This window comes from Lissotriton vulgaris, chromosome 8, assembly GCF_964263255.1.
Source record: "Lissotriton vulgaris chromosome 8, aLisVul1.2, whole genome shotgun sequence".
Lineage (NCBI taxonomy): Eukaryota > Metazoa > Chordata > Amphibia > Caudata > Salamandridae > Lissotriton > Lissotriton vulgaris.
In genome coordinates, this window is record NC_141696.1 from 1,571,142,529 (window position 1) to 1,571,167,530 (window position 25,002).

Below are 25,002 nucleotides of genomic sequence, written 5' to 3' on the forward strand. Positions count from 1 at the left end.
CTACCTGGAAAAATTGTCCGGAGCAGAGTCGGAGAAGCCATGGTTATTTATGGACTGGGCAGAAGCCGGGACCCCGCTATGGAGGATCCCATTTGTGCCTCGTGCCGGAAGGCTGGCAGGCCTCTGTCTCCGATAACTAGCTTGATACTGCAGGTATGGGATGGGTAGGTAATACGTAGGAATCTTTCATTATTCTAGTAGCCCCGATGTTAGGGAACCTGGATTTTTCACCAGGACTTAATTGGGTGGTGTTCCGGGTCTGGCAGGGGGCTGGATGCCGCTCTACCAGACATTTTTTCATCGAGGAGGGTCCCATACCTTTGACAGGCTCAGAGAAGACTTTACAACACCTGAAAGTGAGAGGCTACATTAATTCCAAATCAGACACTGGATTATGCAGCCCTCTGCCAGGGTAGAGGCACAGAGACACCTGACGAGTTTTGAAAAATGGCTGCTCAGCAAACAGACGGACAAACACCTCATCACAGACTTGTATACGATGCTGCTACCTACTATACCCGGCCCGAAGTCACCGGTGCAACGTCGGTGGGTGGCGGAACTGGGTAGACAGCTAACCCACAAAGAGTGGCAAGATCTATATAATACAGGGCGTGTCACTCAGCGAGTAATATATCAAGCACTAAGACTGGCACTAAAATTGTAACCTACAGAAATCTGACCCCCACTCAACTACTGGCAGCACTGTTTTACCCCTGGGACTTTTATTCACTTCCTTTGGCAGTGACCCAAGCTGGCTCACTTCTGGGATGAGATTTAAACCAATATTGACACAAATTTTCAAACTCAATTCCATGTTTCCCGGCCTATACCATTCTGGAACTACCTAATGCACCTGAGAAATAAAAGGAGGACCCCACACAAGTTAATTGGGGACTGGGGGGGATAGTAACTCTTAAACAGACTTGGGCGTCCCCTCAACAAAAAAACCACACAGGTTGAGTATTTTACCCAAGAACTAGCATGCCGTTATTTCGGCGGGAAAGGTAAAGTTACAAGGTTCAAGATAATAATCTCTAAAAGCAAACTTCAACTAGGGAGGCAGAGTCTATGGATCAACAATGTTATATTTCGGCAGTGACCAAGTTTTCAGTGAATTGCGTATATAGGAGAGTATTTCTTAAAAACATTTTTAAACATAAATATTTTAAATTCAAACATAAGCATTAGTTTTTACGAGAATGAATTACACATACAACACAGTTTGTAGTGATTCAAAGAAATATTTAAAAAGATATTTTCCACACCAAGAATTTCGTTAACCTCTGTTATGCATTTATTACATATTCACAATCAATTTTCATACAATATACAAATTTTTTAAAAAACACCATTATACATTTCATAAAAAGATTTTTAAAAACAAGAATCACAAGTCGACGCGGCGTTTCGGTATTCTGTATTTGAACCTTCTTCAGGACTGATTCTAGACAAATTTAAAAAGATTTAAGAAAACAGGGTTACATTTTTTGCATTGGTGTGGGTATCTACTCAATCAATTCCCTATATGGTCACAATTCATAGTCACTGTAGTATGCTCTTTTCTCATAAATATTTTTATCTTTTACATCTATTCAAGTCGTATTCCCTTTTGGCTACAACTCCAGCCCTTAACCTTAAAACACATTTCTCTCTATTAATATACATTCCTATGCTTTGACAAAACTAATGGTGTTTACCTTTCCCTTGGACCCAACGGTCCAATGCTTACGAGGCCAATTTTAGGACCTTAGTATCACAATACATTATTTATATAGGTTTATTATTTATGCGCATACCTTTAAATTAGATAGGGCAAGGCGCCCACTGGACACAGTTTAATTGAATTCTGCACCATGTAGACTTCGGATTGTTTTTATCTCCGGAATAATTCTGAGTTTTTGATATCACTGGTTGAGATAAATAAATAAAGGATAATGAAGATGCTATTCAATTTAGACACCCCACTTTTGTTATGACCTTGTTTTGACTTAAAGATCAGCAAAAAGTGTGTTTGTTCAGTACCTGGTATTTGGGGTAAATTGGCTTGGTCTTAGACTGCCCGGCGGAGCCACCGTCTTCCTAATTATGGGTTTCATCAATGACCCTGGGGGATTTTTTTGAAACACGCATTAGTCTCATTCTATTTCGATAAAACTGGTTCCTAATGTATCTTAAAGGATTTACCGGATCACTCACCATTCAACATTGGGTGACTGGCGCAATATTCAGGATGAGTTGCTACCAAGTTCCTTCTTGTTCAATTCCAATTTCTTTCTAATATTAAACAATAAAAGGTATACAAATTGTAGAGTTATGTATGCTCTCCGCTTAGTTTAATTTTATTTTTGTAATCTTTTAGTTCTAGTAGCCCATAGGTTATATTTATATACCCTCTGTTGTCATTTATTTAACGAGGGAAAGGAGTGGTTCTCTAGTCTCTTTACATTGTATTTGGATTATAAGTACCTTTTCAAAAAATAATGGGAAATTAAATGGATATTTATAGTTAATTTTGTGGAGGGCTGTTTGAATTTCCCCCTGTGCTTCCTAACGTCATAGTTATCATTTTCCATTACCTTAGTTGACAAATTCGGCCTCCCTGCTCCTGGTCTCTGGCAGTCAGTCCACACGTCCTTCCACCGGTCTGGTATGGGCCGTCACGAACGCTGAGGGTTTCTTCATTCCTCGGCGCTTTTATGTGCAAGCCTCATCATTGGCTATCGTTCTCTGTGTCCTAATTGGTTCACTGTCGGCAAATAGCCGTGCAGTTACCATAGGAACCGAACGCTTTTTTAACTACCACTATGTGTGCTGTCTCATAGGCGAATGTCTACCGTTTCCTGCTTCTTTGATTTGTTAGTATCGGGAAAACAGCGTGCGGTTGTCATGGCAACCGAACGCGTTCTCGTGCGTCTTTTCCCTCACGTTACTGCCGGCTGGAATAGAGCACAATTCTCATAAGAATTAACGTCTTTTAAGTGCACCTTCCTTGCCATGCAGATTTATATTCCGTGAAACTGGCTCTATTATCAGCAACTCGTCTATATTACTAGCACGTTATGTATTCTTCTCTTCCCAAAACGATTGGTCTATATTAAGCCAATCACTGCGCGGTTCCCAATGGCAACCACAAAGTTTCTTGTTCCGCACATTGAGCCAACTATACTATTGGCGTAATGAAAATCATATTTACCACAGTTAGGCCCTCAGCTTTGTATTATATACGGAAAGATTTTCGGTTTGCATATTCCTACACGTACGTTTATACCCTCTGTGTATGTTCACAAATCTTTTAGTAAACACGAGTGGGATATTTATCTCTCGTATGATTGGTCTGTAATGTACCAATCAGTGCGCAGTTACTTTAGTGACCGACGGGCTTATTACCACGTCACTGAGCTGAGTATGCTTATGGCACATTCCTGCTCGTGTTTTATTCGGATTTTTTACATACTGCATCTCCCTGTAACTGAGGACTGTTCCTTACTTACATTCTTCTATTATAAACATTTGTCTATAACGGAAAAAACGCCACAATTTAGTCTTTAATGGACTGGGTTTACTGGGTTTTACTGGGATTCAATCTTATATTGATTTGATATTTACTAGGGTTTTGTTTGAGTCTTACCGGGCCACATACCAATACCCCTCACTCAAAGTGTGTGGATGGTATCCAGTCTAAGAGGCTTTCAATGTCAGAAATCTGATTTATTATTTATTAACTTACTGGTGAGAAGTTCGAATTGTTCTACATTCGCTCTCTGGTAAGGGGTGGAATACACCAGGAACCCAAGTTTAGCTCAGATCTTGGGTATGCTTATAAAATAATGGTTTTATGGTTGAACTATCATCTATTGGAGGGCAGTCTCTACTGGATTATTTTCTCCCAATCTTCTCTTGAATTTAGGCCGCACCTCACACTGTTGAGGGTTGGCATGTAAAATTGCTCCCTCCTTTTCCTTTTATAATTTAGGTTCCCACCTCTAATGTTGTCAGAAATTTTCTCTATGCCACACCATTTAAGATCTTCTATTTTGTGGTTAGCTTCCCTCCAATGTTCAGTCAGGGGCGCTCCTGTCTTATTTGTTCTGAGTGCTGAACGATGCTCATTGAGTCGCATTCTGAGTTCTCTAGAGGTTTCACCTATGTATGGCTTGTTGCAAGGGCATAAGATTAAATAGACAGAGAGAAGATTGGGATTGGGGAGGGGTATTGGTATGTGGCCCGGTAAGACTCAAACAAAACCCTAGTAAATATCAAATCAATATAAGATTGAATCCCAGTAAAACCCAGTAAACCCAGTCCATTAAAGACTAAATTGTGGCGTTTTTTCCGTCATAGACAAATGTTTATAATAGAAGAATGTAAGTAAGGAACAGTCCTCAGTTACAGGGAGATGCAGTATGTAAAAAATCTGAATAAAACACGAGCAGGAATGTGCCATAAGCATACTCAGCTCAGTGACGTGGTAATAAGCCCGTCGGTCACTAAAGTAACTGCGCACTGATTGGTACATTACAGACCAATCATACGAGAGATAAATATCCCACTCGTGTTTACTAAAAGATTTGTGAACATACACAGAGGGTATAAACGTACGTGTAGGAATATGCAAACCGAAAATCTTTCCGTATATAATACAAAGCTGAGGGCCTAACTGTGGTAAATATGATTTTCATTACGCCAATAGTATAGTTGGCTCAATGTGCGGAACAAGAAACTTTGTGGTTGCCATTGGGAACCGCGCAGTGATTGGCTTAATATAGACCAATCGTTTTGGGAAGAGAAGAATACATAACGTGCTAGTAATATAGACGAGTTGCTGATAATAGAGCCAGTTTCACGGAATATAAATCTGCATGGCAAGGAAGGTGCACTTAAAAGACGTTAATTCTTATGAGAATTGTGCTCTATTCCAGCCGGCAGTAACGTGAGGGAAAAGACGCACGAGAACGCGTTCGGTTGCCATGACAACCGCACGCTGTTTGTCCCGATACTAACAAATCAAAGAAGCAGGAAACGGTAGACATTCGCCTATGAGACAGCACACATAGTGGTAGTTAAAAAAGCGTTCGGTTCCTATGGTAACTGCACGGCTATTTGCCGACAGTGAACCAATTAGGACACAGAGAACGATAGCCAATGATGAGGCTTGCACATAAAAGCGCCGAGGAATAAAGAAACCCTCAGCGTTCGTGACGGCCCATACCAGACCGGTGGAAGGACGTGTGGACTGACTGCCAGAGACCAGGAGCAGGGAGGCCGAATTTGTCAACTAAGGTAATGGAAAATGATAACTATGACGTTAGGAAGCACAGGGGGAAATTCAAACAGCCCTCCACAAAATTAACTATAAATATCCATTTAATTTCCCATTATTTTTTGAAAAGGTACTTATAATCCAAATACAATGTAAAGAGACTAGAGAACCACTCCTTTCCCTCGTTAAATAAATAACAACAGAGGGTATATAAATATAACCTATGGGCTACTAGAACTAACAGATTACAAAAATAAAATTAAACTAAGCGGAGAGCATACATAACTCTACAATTTGTATACCTTTTATTGTTTAATATTAGAAAGAAATTGGAATTGAACAAGAAGGAACTTGGTAGCAACTCATCCTGAATATTGCGCCAGTCACCCAATGTTGAATGGTGAGTGATCCGGTAAATCCTTTAAGATACATTAGGAACCAGTTTTATCAAAATAGAATGAGACTAATGCGTGTTTCAAAAAAATCCCCCAGGGTCATTGATGAAACCCATAATTAGGAAGACGGTGGCTCCGCCGGGCAGTCTAAGACCAAGCCAATTTACCCCAAATACCAGGTACTGAACAAACACACTTTTTGCTGATCTTTAAGTCAAAACAAGGTCATAACAAAAGTGGGGTGTCTAAATTGAATAGCATCTTCATTATCCTTTATTTATTTATCTCAACCAGTGATATCAAAAACTGAGAATTATTCCGGAGATAAAAACAATCCGAAGTCTACATGGTGCAGAATTCAATTAAACTGTGTCCAGTGGGCGCCTTGCCCTATCTAATTTAAAGGTATGCGCATAAATAATAAACCTATATAAATAATGTATTGTGATACTAAGGTCCTAAAATTGGCCTCGTAAGCATTGGACCGTTGGGTCCAAGGGAAAGGTAAACACCATTAGTTTTGTCAAAGCATAGGAATGTATATTAATAGAGAGAAATGTGTTTTAAGGTTAAGGGCTGGAGTTGTAGCCAAAAGGGAATACGACTTGAATAGATGTAAAAGATAAAAATATTTATGAGAAAAGAGCATACTACAGTGACTATGAATTGTGACCATATAGGGAATTGATTGAGTAGATACCCACACCAATGCAAAAAATGTAACCCTGTTTTCTTAAATCTTTTTAAATTTGTCTAGAATCAGTCCTGAAGAAGGTTCAAATACAGAATACCGAAACGCCGCGTCGACTTGTGATTCTTGTTTTTAAAAATCTTTTTATGAAATGTATAATGGTGTTTTTTAAAAAATTTGTATATTGTATGAAAATTGATTGTGAATATGTAATAAATGCATAACAGAGGTTAACGAAATTCTTGGTGTGGAAAATATCTTTTTAAATATTTCTTTGAATCACTACAAACTGTGTTGTATGTGTAAATCATTCTCGTAAAAACTAATGCTTATGTTTGAATTTAAAATATTTATGTTTAAAAATGTTTTTAAGAAATACTCTCCTATATACGCAATTCACTGAAAACTTGGTCACTGCCGAAATATAACATTGTTGATCCATAGACTCTGCCTCCCTAGTTGAAGTTTGCTTTTAGAGATTATTATCTTGAACCTTGTAACTTTACCTTTCCCGCCGAAATAACGGCATGCTAGTTCTTGGGTAAAATACTCAACCTGTGTGGTTTTTTTGTTGAGGGGACGCCCAAGTCTGTTTAAGAGTTACTACCTAATGCACCTACATATGCACTCACATCTCGCAAGGGACGTCACATTGGCATGGCACTTTGGGCAGCACACTATATTATTTTGGTGCATTTTGGGACGGAGAGGCTCCTGACACACATAGGATGGTTCCACTGCATTTGGCGTGTTTTGGGTTGGAGAAATTGACAAACAGCACAGGAGGACTCCGACCGAAATTTGTGGCAGCCATATATAGCAGTCCTCTCCCAGGAATTTAGAGAACAAACATGTATCCGATATTTGAGATTGATCCACTTGACTGAGCCGCTACATGCACCACAGAGAGGGGATCCACCCCTGGAGTATGTGCTTTTTCAATAATTACTTTTCACACTCTGTAAAGTGGATAGGCGCATTTAGCAAAGTTGCTCATTTCTTACGTTATCCTCTTTTGCACAATAACATTACTGCTGTGACCTTTTGCACATATTTGCGTGTGTGACAATGTTGGATTCGCTTCTCTGAAACTACTTCTGTTTACACATCTGACTACGCATAACATTATCACGATGCCTCGAACACTAAGCAAATGCCTTTACGTACAAATGTACAAATGTCGTTCTATCTTCATCCACGGGGGACAGGGCTATCTAAATATCCATAACATCACTAATCTATACGCACATCGCAAGGCTGCTTTCTAATATAAAAGATAAGCATCCCGATAGATTGGTAGAGGAGGCACTTCAATTGACATCGAGGGTCCCTGCATGCTGAGACTTCACCACGCAGCGGTCTGACATCTCTGTGCGGGGTGTCCAGTTCATGGTCACAACGGGTCCTACATTCTCTCCCGCCAGGTAATGGGGTAGGATCGTCCTTGGGGGGGGGGATTCTTAGCTCTACACCTACACACACACAGGGCATGCACAGAGTCGGGTTTGCATAGTAAGAGTATGCTTGATTTGTACTTCGTTTTATATGCCTGTATATATACACTGTCCTAGCACCACGGTAGAACTGTATCTACCATTTACTCTTTTAGTGCTTGTAATCACTTGCATCTGCTTAGGTCTACTGATTATCGCAACACATGTTTTCTATACAAGAATAACATTGGTTCAATAAATATATTGAAAACGTTCCATTGTGTATCCTCTGTATATTTCACTGAGAACAAGAGTGCATGAGTGATTGAGTGAGAGGTTCTGATCTGCTATCACGATCCCCGAGGGATCAGGGTTTGACCTGTTCAGTGGTTGCTAGAAACCATTCTTTTCCCTGGTAAGGTTAGGGGGGCTTATGGCGGCACTGTGAGCTAGCTGGTCTCTAGGCCAACATATACTGTGGGGTGCCTGGAATCAGTCCAGGCATCTACCCCAAAGTTTATGTTGATCCTACGGATCAGTGGGAACTACATGCCATCTGGGATACAGCTGTGAGTGCCCCTGAGAGGGTGGGGAACGGTGGGGGTGGAGGGAGGAGGGGTTTGTTGTAATGGGTAAAAAGTTGCCCTTCTTGGCATGCAAGAATATTGTTACCGATATGCTGCTTGCATTGTGAAGCCTCGCTTAAGAATATTGTAGCAACAATAAAAAATTTGAACCTAAAATCCTCAGAATTTTCAGATGGCTTCTGCTCAGCACTCGATGAAGCATCACCCAAGCCCTAATCACCAGCAGCAAAATGGACCACAGCATCATTTTGTCCATCAGACTCTACGCACAGCTAACATAGGAGACTCAAGGTCAACCAGAATGCAGCAGCCAGACTCCCACTCACTCTCCGACCACGTACCACCATACCATCACACCTCACAGACCTCCAGAGTCTCCCCATTCCCAAATGTGCACTTTTCAAACTACTGACACACATATACGAAGCACTGCCCACCCAAGGGCCACCCTTCCATAACAGCTGCATCAGTTTCACACCCAACAGACACCTTCACCCCACCAGACCTCTGCTTGTCCAGGTCTAACATATCTGAAGAGCAGGACCTTGCAGCCGCCCTTTCTCGAACATGTCTCCTACAGCCTGGAACAGCCTCCTCTTGCACATTAGAGCCGTTAGCTCAGTCCTAAAACTCTAAAAAAACTGAAAATCTGGTTCTTTGAATAGGCCCTATCCAGGTCAAATCCCCTTCTCTAGACACCAGGATTCCCTCCCAGGTGATATGTGCGGATTACAAAGACACCTAAGATAAGAACAGTTCCACGATTCAAAGATAAACAGCCTGGGTGAGCCGGTCACACAGGGGCCTGAGCAACTTGAAAACTATTGATGATTTCATTGGTAAGGCTGTTTGAGGCCCCCCAAAAGCTGCGGCGGTCCCCCCTGTCCCCAACAAAGGATAGGGATGTATAAAGCCAGAGAGAGGGGTGTGAATATCAACCCCCTCCAACAGAGCGGGATGAGGGAGAAAAGAGTAAGAGAAACATCACTTTGACAAAAGTGTCTGAAGGCTCTCCCATATAAAGGGGAAAAGATAGCACCACAGGGGAGAGTGTGAAGCATGCAAGGAAGATGGTTATCTGGAAAAAAATCTAAAATACCCAGAACTAAACACATTGTGAGGGCCACAAACGCAGTAGAGGAATGGAATGGGAGAGGTGACTCCTACATCCGCATGAGACGATATAAATGAACAAGGATTGGGGCTGCTGAAGAAACCCTTAAAGATTGATGGGGTGGGTAGTTGGGGAGGGGGAGGGGGGTGAGGGCTTTAGGCGAAATGAGTGCTTCTGGTCCCATGGCGAGGGGGATGACAGCCCTCCTCATCCAAGTCAAGTCAAGTCAAGTCAAAGAATTTATATAGCGCACTACATACCCAGAGGGTCTCAAGGCGCTTAGGAAGGGGAGGAGGATTACTTGTCAAATATCCATGTTTTAAGTTGCTTTCTGAATGCTAGGTGGTTCTGGGTAAGGCGAAGGTAAGTGGGGAGTGAGTTCCATGTTCTAGAAGCCAGGTATGAGAAGGATCTGCCTCCCATGGTGGTCTTGTTGATGCGAGGTACAGTGGCGAGGGCTTGGCTGGAAGAACGTAGTTGGCGGGAGGGGGTGTAGAAGGACAGTCGTGAGTTGAGGCATTCTGGTCCGATGTCGTAGAGTGATTTGTGTGCGTGGGTTAGCAGTCGGAAAGTGATTCTCTTATTGACGGGTAGCCAGTGGAGGTCTTTCAGGTGACCAGAGATGTGTTCGTTGCGTGGGATGTCTAATATGATCCTGGCTGAGGCGTTTTGGATTCGTTGGAGTTTCTTCTGGAGTTTAGCGGTGGTACCTGCGTAGAGGGTGTTTCCGTAGTCCAGTCGGCTCGTGACCAGAGCATGGGTGACAGTTTTCCTGGTTTCGGTGGGGATCCAGCGAAATGTTTTTTTGAGCATGCGAAGAATGTTGAAGCAGGATGAGGATACGGCGCTGACTTGTCTGTTCATTGAGAGTGAAGAATCCAGGATGACGCCTAGGTTCCGTGCGTGGTCTGTCGGGATGGGTGCTTTTCCAAGGGCTTCCGGCCACCAAGAGTCGTCCCATGCAGAGGGGGATGTACCTAAGATGAGGACTTCTGTTTTATCTGAGTTCAGTTTCAGGCGGCTGTGTTTCATCCATTCGGCGACTTCTTTCATTCCTTCGTGTAGGTTAGTTTTGGCGGTGCTGGGGTCATTGGTGAGAGAGAGGATTAGTTGAGTGTCATCCGCGTAAGAGATGATGTTGAGGTTGTGTTGGCGGGCGATGGCCGCGAGGGGGCTCATGTATACGTTGAAGAGGGTGGGGCTGAGTGAGGATCCTTGTGGTACGCCACAGATGACTTCAGTGGCCTCGGACTTGAATGGTGGAAGGCGGACTCTCTGGGTTCTTCCGGTGAGGAACGAGGTGATCCATTCAAGTGCTTTTCCTTGTATTCCGATGTTACTGAGGCGTTGTAAAAGGGTGCTGTGGCAGACCGTGTCGAATGCTGCAGAGAGGTCGAGGAGGATGAGGGCGACTGTGTCTCCATTGTCCAGTAGAGTTCGAATGTCGTCTGTTGCTGCGATGAGGGCGGTCTCAGTGCTGTGTTTAGCTCGGAAGCCAGATTGTGAGGAGTCGAGGGAATTGTTGGCTTCGAGGAAAGTGGCGAGCTGGTTGTTGACAGCTTTCTCGATTACTTTGGCCGGGAATGGAAGGAGCGAAATGGGGCGGTAATTTTTGAGTTCGGTGGGGTCCGCTGTGGGTTTTTTCAGAAGGGCGGTGAGTTCAGCGTGTTTCCAGTTTTCCGGGAAGGTGGCGGAGTTGAAGGAGCAGTTGATGACGTCTCGGAGGTGCGGTGCTATGACGGAGTCTGCTTTGTTGAAGATGTGGTGAGGACATGGGTCTGTGGGGGATCCTGAGTGGATGGAGTTCATCAGGCGGATGGTGTCCTCAGTGGAGATTGGGTTCCAGTCGTTAAGGGTGTTCACGGGGGGAGAGTGTTCAGCATATGGTTGGGTGGGTTGGTCTCCGGGTTGGTTGTCGAAGCTGTTGTGGATGTCTGCAATCTTGTTGTGGAAGAATGAGGCTAGGGAGTCGCAGAGGGCTTGAGAGGGGGTGATGTCGTTGGAGTTGGCCGAGGGATTGGAAAATTCCTTGACGATGTTGAAAAGTTCCTTGCTGTTGTGGGCGTTGTTGTCAAGTCGATCCTTGAATGCTGTTTTCTTGGCCTTTCGGATTAGTTGGTGGTGAGTGCGGGTGGCGTTTTTGAAGGCGTCCTTGGTGCTAGTGGTTGGGTCTTTTTTCCAGGCCTTTTCAAGGGAGCGGCAGAGTTTCTTGGACTTCTTAAGATCATCGTTGAACCATGAGGCCTTCTTGTTGCCAGGTTTGCTTTGACGTTTTTTCAGTGGTGCTAAGGTGTCGGCGGTGTTGGATAACCATAGGGTGAAGTTGGCGGCGGCTTGGTCTGGGTTAGAAGAGTGGGCTGGGGTGTTTAGAAGGAGCGATGAGGAGATCTGGTCGATGGTGATTTTGTTCCAGTTTCTTTGCAGAGTTGGTTGGAGGTGGTTGATGGGTTTTGGCTTGTTGTAGGTGAAGTGAACGCAGCTGTGGTCAGTCCAGAGGAGATCCGTAGTGTGGCTGAAGGAGACATGCTTGCTGGAGGTGAAGATGGGGTTGAGTGTGTGACCTGCGATGTGGGTGGGGGAAGTGACCAGTTGTTTAAGTCCGAGGTTGGCGAGGTTGTCCAAGAGGGTGGTGGTGTTGCGGTCGTTGATCTTTTCAAGGTGAAAGTTGAGGTCTCCCAGAAGGATGTAGTCTTTGGAGGGGAGCGCGTGAGGAGTGATGAAGTCCGTGATGTCTTCACTAAATTTTGCGCGGGGTCCTGGTGGTCTGTAGAGGAGGGTGCCTCTGAGTGTGGTCTTGGGGTCGATGTGGATCTGGAAGTGAAGGTGTTCGGAGTTGGCGAGGTTGGCGTCAGAGCTGGTTGAGATTCGGATGGAATTCTTATGGACGATGGCGATTCCTCCTCCTGTGTGGCCGGTACGGTCCTTGCGAGTGATCTTATAGCCTTCCGGGATGGCAATGGTGATGTCTGGGGCTGAGGAAGCGTTCATCCATGTTTCTGTTAGGAAGGCGACGTCCGGAGAGATGGTGTCTAGTAGATTCCATAGGTCAATGGCGTGTCTGTGGACCGAGCGGGTGTTGAGAAGGATGCATTGTAGGTGGTTGGGGTCGGGAATCTGTGGTGTGGTCGTAGCGGAGATGTTGTCTGTGCCGCTGAATTTGCAGGAGTAGCAGGAGAAAGGTCCATGGGTGTGTCCAGGAGCGACTTGGACGCAGTTGGGGGCGCGACCGGGGTTAAGGGCTAGGAGGGTGGCGGCATCGTAGGTAATGCGGGAGGGCTGGGCAGCGCGAGGGGCAGGGGGTCTGGCGCTGGGCGCGGTCCAGGCGCGGACGGGCGTAGACGGGCTTACCTTTGGCGCACCTTCGGCGCGGCCGTAGCGCGTGGACGCTGCGCGTGGGACCATCTGACATAAATGGACAGTGGAGGGGGCGGAGCGTGGGAGGGGCAGTAGGGACTGGGGTACAGGAACAAAATAGTGTTGACCAGTTATTGAAGAATATAATTAGAAACTATGCCCTGAGGAAGTTCACAGAAGTTGGACGAAACGCGTTGGCTGTTTTACCAATTTGGATGTGAAGAATAAAAGAACTTTGGAATTACAACTATTGGATGGATTCTGGAACTCTAAATTGGTGGTGCATCCCACATTTGTGATTGACAAACCTCAACCACCTTTCTGGAAAAAAATGTCTCAGAAAAGAACACTGCCCACAATAGTGTAGCATACACGAGTCCACCACAACATTTACAGATTCTCCATCCAAAAGTATATCACATTTGGGCAGTTCCTTACTCCCGCTCCCTGTTCTCTCACGAATACACAAGACCACAACATCACATCAATTCATACTAGCATCCTCAACCTCCAAGGTAATTAACCCTTTCGATGCTCATGACGAGCTCAGCTCGTCATGATGCACAGTTGAGCTGTGCTGATGACGAGCTGAGCTCATCATGACACCAGCAAAATGGTAATTTTCAGCACAGGAGGGGGAAAACGCCTAGCAGCCAAGGTGTTAAATGTGCTTGCCTATTCAAATCTTTACACACTCTTCCAATGTGCCCCCTCCTCTTAAACCAATCATACGTTTTGTGAATAGCCGCCAATGCTTAGCATTAGCCAGATGTGACATGCTCCCACACCTCTAATATAACAGCCTTTCTTCGATTGCTCCTACTACCCTCTCTGGAATCACTTTTCTCTTTTTTTTATTCCAGGGACTCCAGTCTTGGACACAGCACTTACTCCAATACTCTCAACATCTCTACAAAACTCCTGCATACACTTCTCTGGTAACTTTATACTTCTTGTAGCTTCAATAGTACCTTTCAACGAAGCGCCTGTTGAAGCCCACAGTCTCTCATATTATTTTAGCTTTAGTCTTCATTAATATATGATTGGGCAATACTTGTTCACATGTGATGTTCTCTAAATGGAATGACACACCTAAAGCATGCAACACTGACACACACATACTGATTAATACTTTCCCCTCTATTTTCCCCATCGCTCGAATGCCTACTTCTAGCCAGGACATGAATGAACAAAGGCATTATTGATGGTCCAATAGAGAGTGGCTCACTGCCACTCTGTTTTCTTTCACTATAACACTGTTTGAAATATAATATTTATCTCTGTTCTCTAGGGGCATATAAACCATAATGACCCCTTAGTTCAATTCAGGCCCCCAGGGGGGTCATCCTCCCAAATGACAGACCTATGTATTACAGTCTTTGTGGAGTGTCAGCCCATCAATAAGACATAACAGTGGATCTATTTATATTTTGCTGATTCTGTTGTTCTGTTTTTGTGCCTTATATTTTTTTTAACTCTGGTGTACTTTTATTGTGCCTAAACTTTTGTTTTTGATTCTGTTGTACTGTTTTCGGTGCCTTTATGTTTTCTTTTCTCCCCGCCCCATGCCCATTTTCCCGCTGCTGCGTCCCCTACGGCTCCACCCCCCTGCCTGTCCATTCGATCCCCGCTCCCGCCTCCCAGCTGCTCCTCCCTCCCACCTTCCCTCATAATGCCGAATGCTCAGGATCTCAACCAGCACTGACTACACCATCAACACTGCCGAACACCTGCATCCAGATCCACACTTACCCCAACACCACTGTTGGATTTGGGGATCTCTAGTTGGCACAGGTAGGTACTTGTGACAAATAGGGACCCTCTCCTCTAGTCAGGATAAGGGGATTACACTCCTAAAATAACCCCTGCTCACCCACTTGGTAGCTTGGCTCGAGCAGACAGGCTTATCTCAGAGGCAGTGTGTTAAGCATTTGTGACCACTTTGCGTCAATGTACCTTACGTTGCGTTGCGCTTCCACAACAAGCAATGTCGCAGCGAGGGAAATGCGGCAAAGTTCAGGTGCAAAGAAATAAAGACGTGAAGATCTTCCAGATGCGGCACGCTTCTCGGGGATGCGAGAAGTTCTCAGTTCGATGCGTGGAATGCAGCGGCGACACCCTTGTTCCGCGATGCGACAGCAGCAGCTCCAGCGGCGACACTCTTTTCCCACGATGCATGAAGCTTCCGCACGATGCAACAACTACAGCGGCGACATTCAAGATGCGACGGCAGCAGCTCCGACGGTGGCGCGCTTCTCGGGGATGCGAGGTGCTCTTCTTCGATGCGGTGCAGTGCGACGGTTCCAGTGGCGACATCCTCCTTCAGAGTTGTGACGGCCGGCACTGCGACGGCGACACGCTCTGACCTCGTTGGGAGATTCTTCTCCCGGTGCAGTGCGACAGCTACAGCGGCGACACCCTCCTTCGGAGTTGCGATGGCAGCAGCAGCGACGATGACCCACTTCCTCTTCGTTGCGGCACGCTTCTCTCCGATGCAGTGCAGTGCGATAGTTCCAGCGGCGACACCCTCCTTCGGAGTTGCGACGGCAGGCACAGCGACGGTGATAGTCTTCATTCTCGTTGAGTCGTGCTTCCAGCTCCTTGCGACACGCAGTTCCTCAGAAGGGTAACTAGACATAATATCGACTCCACAATATCGAATGGACAAAATATCGAGTTAAAAATATCGACAATAATAAAATATCGATATCAAAAATATTGTTGGTTAAAATATCGATTAAAATAATGATAAAAAAATATTGAGTACAAAAATATCGACTCAAAAAAATCGACAAGACAAAATATGGATAAATAGTCAAAGTAAAAAATATCGATAATATGTAGAAAAAAAGGTTAAAAAAAATGTATTAATAGTAATATAAATTGTAGTTAATGTTTAGGAGCGGGATGTTGGGTTAATAGGGGATAAGGGTGGGGAGTAATTTAAAATAAATAAATAATTAATATATGTTTGTAAATATTTTTAATTAATAATTAATAGGTAATTAATTAATATTAATCAGTTAATTAATTAATATAATTTTGTACATATTTTTTATTAGTAATTAATTGGTAATTAATTAATATTAATTAGTTAATTACATTAATTGGAGTAATTTTTTATATATATAATATTTTGTTATTGTTAATTAATTAATTGGGAAAAAATAATATTAATTAATAAATTAAATTAATTACAGCTAATGTGCTAATATATTTACTTTTTTGTTATTTTTAATTAATAATTAATTGGTAATTAAATAATATTCATTAATTTTGGGTAAAGGGGTATTTTTAGGGTTCAGGGTCAGTTTTCAGTTATTGGGTAAAGGGGTATTTTTAGGGTTCAGGGTCAGTTTTCAGTTTTTGGGTAAAGGGGTATTTTTAGGGTTCAGGGTCAGTTTTCAGTTTTTGGGTAAAGGGGTATTTTTAGGGTTCAGGGTCAGTTTTCAGTTCTTGGGTAAAGGGGTATTTTTTGGGTTCAGGGTCAGTTTTCAGTTTTTGGGTAAAGGGGTATTTTTAGGGTTCAGGGTCAGTTTTGGGTAAAGGGGTATTTTTAGGGTTCAGGGTCAGTTTTCAGTTCTTGGGTAAAGGAGTATTTTTAGGGTTCAGGGTCAGTTTTCAGTTATTGGGTAAAGGGGTATTTCTAGGGTTCAGGGTCAGTTTTCAGTTTTTGGGTAAAGGGGTATTTTTAGGGTTCAGGGTCAGTTTTCAGTTTTTGGGTAAAGGGGTATTTTTAGGGTTCAGGGTCAGTTTTCAGTTTTTGGGTAAAGGGGTATTTTTTGGGTTCAGGGTCAGTTTTCAGTTTTTGGGTAAAGGGGTATTTTTAGGGTTCAGGGTCAGTTTTGGGTTTTTGGGTAAAGGGGTATTTTATAGCAAATGTAGATAAATAGGAATGTTATGAAAGTAACAGGTATATGTAAAATGTTTTTTGTATAGAGCAATGACTTTTATTGACGATTAATATGGTATTTTAGACATGAAAGGGTACAAAAAAGAACTCAATATTTTTGTGGAAACGATATTTTAGTACTCTATATTGTAGTAGTCGATATTTTTGTAGTGTTAGGGGTAATTTCATGAAAAACGATATATTTGTAGTCGATATTTATTAAGGCGATATTTATGTACTCGATATTCTAAAGAGTCGATATTTTTGACTCGATATTTTTGTAGTTGGTGTAATAAGTATAGAAAGTCGATATTTTTGTCGTCGATATTTTTTCAACGATATTTTAGCAAGTCGATAATGTGACCGTCGATAATATTTCAGTGATCCCCTCAGAAGGCCCAAAACAGCAGCAGGCACTTTCACAAGAACTCTGGGGAGCTGGGGTTTGAAGTCTGTTGTCCCTGAGACTTCAGCAGGAGGAAAGCTCTTTTCCAAGCCCTTGGAGATCCTTCACAAGTTGAAAGCAAAGTACACAAAGTTCCTTTCTCCTTCCTTTGGCAGTAAGGCAACTACTGCAGGCCAATCCCCCAAGCAGCACTTCAGCTTGGGAATAGTCTCTCCTCAGTTTCTTCAGGTTCCTCTCCTCAGTAAAGGTTTCTTCTTGTAGTCCAAAAGTGATCTAATTTCATGGGATCAGGGTCCCAATACTTATACCCCAAAATCCTTTGAGGGGAGAGGGGTCTTTGCCCAGTCCAAACCAGTTCCTGAGCACTCTGGTTACCAGACTTCTCCTTTCCTTTCACAGGGCAGAAACATCAGACGCCCCACAGGAGGTGGAGTCAGCATTGTGGAAGCAAGTGCAGCCCTGGAGCACTTTGTTGACAGGACTCCTTCTCTTCTTTCAGTGTGCAGGGCAGAGACCTCAGACGCACCCCAGTGGGTGGAGCCAGCATGTGGAAGGCAGGCACAGCCCTATTCAAGGTTCAGGTGCAACTCCTCCCTCCCATCTAGATGCAGATCTCTCTATTCACCATTGGGTGACTCATCCTGTCTCTTGGAATACCCCAGCCCTGTCACTCACAAAACCAGATAAAGGAATACAGAACCTAGCAGAGGCAGGCTTTGGATAGTTAGACAAGCAAATACCTACTCGCTAAAAGTGGTATTTGCAAACAGAGAATGTTAAAACCAACTTTACTAAAAGATATATTTTATCATTCTAAGTTCAGGCATACTAAACTCCAATTTCTACTATTTTCTCTGAGTCTGTTAGGATTATAAATGTGTAATAATCTAACAGCCCATTCTGGCCTATGGAGAACAGGTAGCCTTGCAATAGTGAAAAACGAAATTTGCTGTAATTCACTATTAGGACATGCCACACACATCAGAGCTTGTCCTACCTTATACTTACAATGCACCCTGCCCTTGGGCCTACCATAGGGGTGACTAATATGAAGAAAAGGGAAGGTTTAGGGACTGGCAAGTGGGTGCACTTGCCCAGTCAGCATGACAGTACCAGACTTCACACAGGCTCTGCAATGGCAGACCTGAGACACATTTATACAGGCTGCTTCTGTGGGTGGCACAACCAGTGCTGCAAGCCCACCAGCAGCTTTTGGATTTACAAGCCCTGGGCACCCTCAGTGCACTGTACTAGGGTCTGACAAGTAAACCAAATCAGTCAATTATGGAATCACTTTACAATAGGGAGAGCATATGCACTTTAGCACTGATCAGCAGTGGTAAGTGCACCAGAGTCATAAAACAGCCAACAACAGGTCAGAAAAAATAGAGGAGGCAGGCAAAAGGTTCAGGGATGACCCTGCAAAAAGGGCCAAGTCTAACAACCACCCTCTCGTCTACAGACCCCCCCGGCCTCAGTTCAGCGACTCCATTGCCGAGTTCATCAGCACGCACGCCCTTGTTTCCACAGACCACATCATCCACAGAGACCTGAACTTCCACCTCGAGAACAACAACGACACCAACTCCACCACCCTGATTGACAATCTCGCCAACCTCAGACTCAGAGAGCTCGTCACAACGCCCACCACTTAACCCCATCTTATCCGCTATCTCCCACGTCATCTTCAACCACACCACCGAACTCCACTGGACCGACCACCTCTGCATCCACTTCACCTTCCGGGAACCCACGACGCACCACCACACTCAACAGATCCCCTGGCGCAGCTGGAGTAAAGTCACTGAAGACCAGCTAAACACCACCCTTGCCCGAAGCCCACCCACCAACCAACCTCACCGACTCCGACACCGCCTCCCGCAACCTCGGGCGATGGATCGACCACTGCGCCAACAGTCTCGCCCCGACCAAGAAACCCTCCAACAGGCACACTAACAAGAAATTCAAACAATTAATGCCTCACCTAAATGCAACTGCACCCATATAAAAGACCAACAAGGTAGGGACTGCTTGTCATTAATACTCCCCGGAATATGAAAAATAGAGAGAGTACCTCACTGTAGAACAACCCGAGGGGGTTCCCGGTTAGCAATTGCCGATATACCCCGTCGGAAGCGCCGGAGGGACTCGGCAACAGTGGCTGCGACTATTTCCGGTCACATTTTGGACACGTGAATATTTGGCACGGTGTCCTAATGAGTGGTGCTGGTATGTGCTGACATAGCACCCTCAAGGTCCACACTTTTCTGAAAATCTGAAAAGACTGAGAATAGACAACCCCTCTTATGCCCTGATGAAATGGCTAAAACGTGGAGCGATGAAACATGTCGGCTTGAGGACATAAATCACTATGGTATACAAGTAACCATTTTTAAACAAGTAGGGTTTTGCTGTGTCAGAATAAAACGGTGAAGCAAGCAAAGCCCTGCTACACAATCATCTTTTTGTGGTTGGTTAGGGGTCTATTGATATGTTTCTGCACACTATAAGTGGGTGTCAGTGTTGATACTTTTGTCACTATTTGTGTTTTTCACCACTATTCTCACGTCCGCACTATTATTCTTTCTAGTGCACTTTTGTCTTTTCACATAGAGAGAGTGGCCAATGATGAGAAGTGGGTATACCGGCAATTACTAACCAGGAACCCCCTCGGGTTGTTCTACCGTGTGGTACTCTCTCTATTTTTCACACTTTTTTGGGGTGAATTGTATGTGGTCCTGTGTGATTTTATAACAAGTACGCATCCTGACCTAAGGATTTATGTTATTGGACATATTCCGGGGAGTATTAATGACAAGCAGTCCCTACCTTGTTGGTCTTTTATATGGATGCAGTTGCATTTAGGTGAGGCATTAATTGTTTGAATACTGTGTGAGTGGGGGGCTGCCTTACCTATTCCCCTCCCCCTCCACCCCTTGAGATTGTTCTCACACTAACAAGAAAGCCAGCTGGTTCACCCCTTCAGGCCTCCAAGCAAACCTGCCAAAAACTAGAGAAGAAATGGCACCGTGAACAGACACCAGACAGCCACTCATCCCACAAGAACACCATCCGCAGACACCATCACCTCATCAGGTCCGCCAAAAGGGCTTCCCTCAAGAACCGCCTCAACAACAACGAGCACAACAGCAAAGAGCTCTTCAAAATCGTGAAGGAACTCTCCAATCCCAGCTCCAACACCAACGACATCCCACCATTGCAAAACCTGTGCGACTCCCTTGCCACCTTCTTCCATCGCAAGATCGCAGACATCCACGACAGCTTCAACAACTGGACGGCCTGACAGCCACCGACACCTCAGACCCCACGCCACCACCCGCATAAACCCCCTGCTCATCTGGACCAACATAAACGATAAAAACACCATCAAAATCATGAACACCATCCACTCCGGCTCTCCGTCAGACCCCTGCCCACACCACATCTTCAACAAAGCTCGCGCCACCATGCACCCCATCTCCGCAAGGCCATCAACATCTCCTTCGAGACCGCAACCTTCCCGGAAAGCTGGAAGCACGCCGAGATGAACGCCTTACTCAAGAAACCCAAGGTGGATCCGAAGGACCTCAAGAACCTCCGACCCATCTCCCTGCTCCCATTCCCAGTGAAGGTCATCGAGAAGACCATCAACGGACAACCGACCCGCTACCTCGAGGAGAACAACATCCTGGACCCATCCCAGTCCGCGTCCGCAGAAACCACAGTACTGAAACTGCCCTCATCGCTGCCACCGATGACATCAGGACCCTACTGGACAACAGCAAAACTGTGGCCCTCATCCTCCTGGACCGGTCAGCTGCCTTCGACACTGTCTGCCACGCACCCTACGCACACGCCTCCACAACGCAGGGATTGGAGACAAGGCTCTGGAATGGACCACCTCCTTCCTCTCCGGCAAAACCCAAAGCGACGCCTCCCCCTTTCCGCTTACTCCAAGCATCATCCCTCAGCCCGACATTGTTCAACATCTACATGGCATCGCACGCCCACATCGCCTGACTGCATGACCTCAACATCATCTCTTATGCCGACACCCAGCTGATTCTCTCCCTCACCAAGGACCCTCGCACTGTCAAAACCAACCTCCACGAAGGAATGAAGGCTGTCACCGAATGGATGAAGAACAGCCGTCTAAAGCTGAACTCGGACAAGAAGGAGGTCCTCATCCTCGGCTCCACCCCCTCAGCCTGGGACGACTCTTGGTGGCCGACCGCACTGGGAGTAGCACTGGCACCCACCGACCACACACGCAACCTAGGATTCATCCTCAACTCATCTTTTCAATACCAAGCAACTCAACGCCATCTCATTCTCCTGCTTCAACACCCTCTGCATGCTCTGCAAGATCTACAGGTGGATTCCCACCAGAACCCAAGTCCTCGACACCAACAGGCTGGACTACGGAAATGCCCTCTACGCAGGTGCCTCAGCCAAACTTCTGAAACAAATTCAACGCATACAGAATACCTCTGCACACCTGATCCTCGACACCTGCACTGGCTTCCCGTCAACAAGAGAATCACCTTCAAGCTCCTCACCCACGCTCACAAAGCACTCAACACCGGACCGGCATACCTCAACAGACGACTCACCTTCTATAACCCGAACCGCCAGCTCCGCTTTGCCGACCTCGCCCTAGCCACCCTCCCCCGCATCCGAAGAGTGACCACCGGTGGCAGATCGTTCTCCCACTTCGCCGCCAAGACCTGGAACACCCTCCCCATCCACATACGGCAGACCCAGGACCTATTAACCTTCAGGAGGCTACTGTCAGGTGTCGTCGCGCCGCAAGGATCCAGTGAATAACGAGGGGAAAAACTACAGTCCCCAGAAGGCTTAGCGGACGAAAGGCGGAGCTTAAATAGAGGCTGCGTCCGGGAGCCGGTGTCGGATATTCCGGTTCATGTTCCATAGTGTTCCTGGCGACGTTGCGGAGAAGAGTGTTCAGTGCTGGTGTTGTGTAGGAAGCAGGTTGGTGAGTGCTTTACCGACGCTGTTGAGTTCCGTTCTGTCCTCCGTTGGAGTGCCTTGCCTTCGGCAATTGCGGAGGACAGCTGCTGAGTTGCGGGCATTGTTACTTCCGATCTGTGCTCCGTTGGCGAGCCTTGTCGCGGGCTCTTGCGGAGTACACGCTGTGTTTTTGATTCTTCCTGTTTACTCCGTTGGCGAGCCTTGTCACGGGCTCTTGCGGAGTAAACGCGTTGTTTGTGCTTATTCCTGTTTCCTCCGTTGGCGAGCCTTCTTTCCCCGGCTATTGCGGAGGAAACTGTTGTTTACCTTTATTTTGTAAAGACCCTCTGTTGGACAGCCTTCTTGCACCGGCTATTGCAGAGGGTCTTCATTATCATATTCCTTTGACGGGAAACAGAGATTACCGCTTCATACTTCAAAAGCATACAGGTAACCTTTGTCTCCAGTGTTTGTGGGTGACGTAACCCTTAACTTTTCTTTGGGAGAGTAACTGTTTAACTGCTGACCTTCTACATAACCATAAACTTGGATAACTGTTTCTTCAGGGCTCTGAAGAGCTAGAGTAGGGTACGTAGTGTGGTTTTCTTTCCCTCATATCAGTATTTCCTAGTGCAGGGTCATAGGAGGGGTGTTTTATTACCGTGCTTTCTATTTTGCAGGGGAAGGCAAGAACAGGCTGATGTACGTAATCTCAGTATAGAGAGGCATCTTCTGAGTTCAGGCAGTCAGCGTTCTATATACAGGTATAGCGGGGTAGAGTCCGAGTGGTATTGTGCTTATAGTGTATACCTACAGAATTGACACCAATCCTGTGTTTGTTTCTGTCTTCACAGCTCTCCCTCCCTGCTGTCCCCATCCTATCCTCCCTGTTTATTATTTTTGCCCTCACCTGATCCTTCTCTAGCCCACGGCTATTACAGCATTCTGGGCTTGGATAGATCTGGAGGTGGCCTACTTGTACCACAAGCTGATCCTGAGGACGGAGAGGATAACAGAATATCCGACCCAAGCAAATTAGTCCTCCCGATCAGTTTAGGGTAATGGCTACTTTGGACGAGGTGATGGCAGCCTTGGTCGTGGTGCAATCTGAATTGATAGCATCCAGACAAGAGAGTACAGAATTAAGGAACCGTTTGGATACCATTCAGAAAAACCCCTTTAGCGCTGGGGCTTCAGGGTCTGGTACTGCAGGGTCAGTCGTGGTGGAGATACCTCCCAGCATTCCGTTAGCCACTCCAGAAAGGTTCAATGGTGATGCTGGATCAGTGCAAGTATTTATGACGCAAGTCTTAATGCATTTTTCATGCAAACCTCGGTCCTTCCCTACCAATCAGTCTAAGGTGGCGTTTGTCATATCGTATTTAGTAGGAGAGGCGGCTCAATGGGCGGTTCCCCTGGTGCGAAAAAACGACCCTATGTTACATGATTGGGACGCCTTCCAAACAGAATTCACAAAGGTGTTCGATAGGAGAGCTGATACCTACACGGCAGATAAGGAACTATTAGGCTTGCGTCAAGGGAATCAGGATCTGGTAACCTACTTGAATACATTTAGACGCTTAGTGGCTGAGACGAAGTGGCCTGAGGCCAAACAAGCGTCTATCTTTCATCAGGGGCTAACCGATGAGATGCAGGACATTATTGCTCAAATCGACCCTCAACCAGTGACATGCGAAGACCTGATTAATTTAGTATTAAGGCTAGATCATAGAATGAAGAATCGTAAAGGGGGTGGTGGAGCAAAATCCCGTCCCGTTCCATCTTCCGTGACAGTAAAGACCTCGGATAGTTCGGTCTCACATGTAGCTGAGCCTATGGATATTGGAGCAGTTCGCGCTGCTTTGACCTCCACCGAAAAAGAACAAAGGCGCAAGATGGGCCTTTGTCTTTATTGTGGCAAAAAAGGACATTATGTTAGGGAATGTCCTGTCAAACCTAAATTTTCCAAGTTTCGCCTAAATAGGGGGGTGTCAGCGGCCTCTGAGAAACCGGCGGAAAACTGAAGAGCTCCGGGGGTGATGAAGGGGTTCCTTGGAGTCAGAGCAGTGTCCCTTCCATGTTGAGTATGGTGGTAGGAGCACAACATTTGTTTATCAAGATAGTCTTGATGATAGGTATGATAGAGGTACACACACAAGCCATGGTAGATTCTGGGGCTACAGGGTTTTTCATGGATGCAAAAGAAGCCGAAAGGTTAGGGATCCCGCTTATCCCCAAGGAAGACGGTACGGATGTGTTCGCAGTAGACGGGAGAAAATTAAACACAGGTCCCATTAGTTATCAAACGTCTCTAACCGAAATGAGATTCAATGGTCATCGAGAACAAGTGTCTTTCAGCATTATCAAGGCACCACAGTATGGGGTGATTCTGGGTATTCCCTGGCTGAAAAGGCACAACCCTGACATCAATTGGGAAACCGGTGATATAACCATGAATTCTGCATATTGTGAAGAGCATTGTTTTAAGTACGCACAATGTCCTTCGTTTGCTTTGGCAGGTGGGGGTTTCATAGCTACGGCCGCTGAAAAAGCAGTAATTCTCCCTAAGGCATATCAGGACTTTGCAGGGGTGTTTGACGAAGTAAGAGCTGAAGAATTGCCCCCACATAGGCCTTATGATTGCCAAATCGAGTTAGTTCCAGGGGCGGTGATTCCTAAGGGACGGCTGTATGCACTAACAGAGCCAGAGAACGTCTACTTGAGAACCTATCTCGACAAGTTGCTAGAATTAGGTTTCATACGTCCCTCAAGATCCCCAGCGGCCTCCCCTTTGTTTTTCATCCCTAAGGCTAATGGGGATTTGAGAGCCTGTGTAGACTTTCGAGCCCTCAACGCGGTTACAATCAAGAACAGGTACCCGTTGCCATTGATACACGTC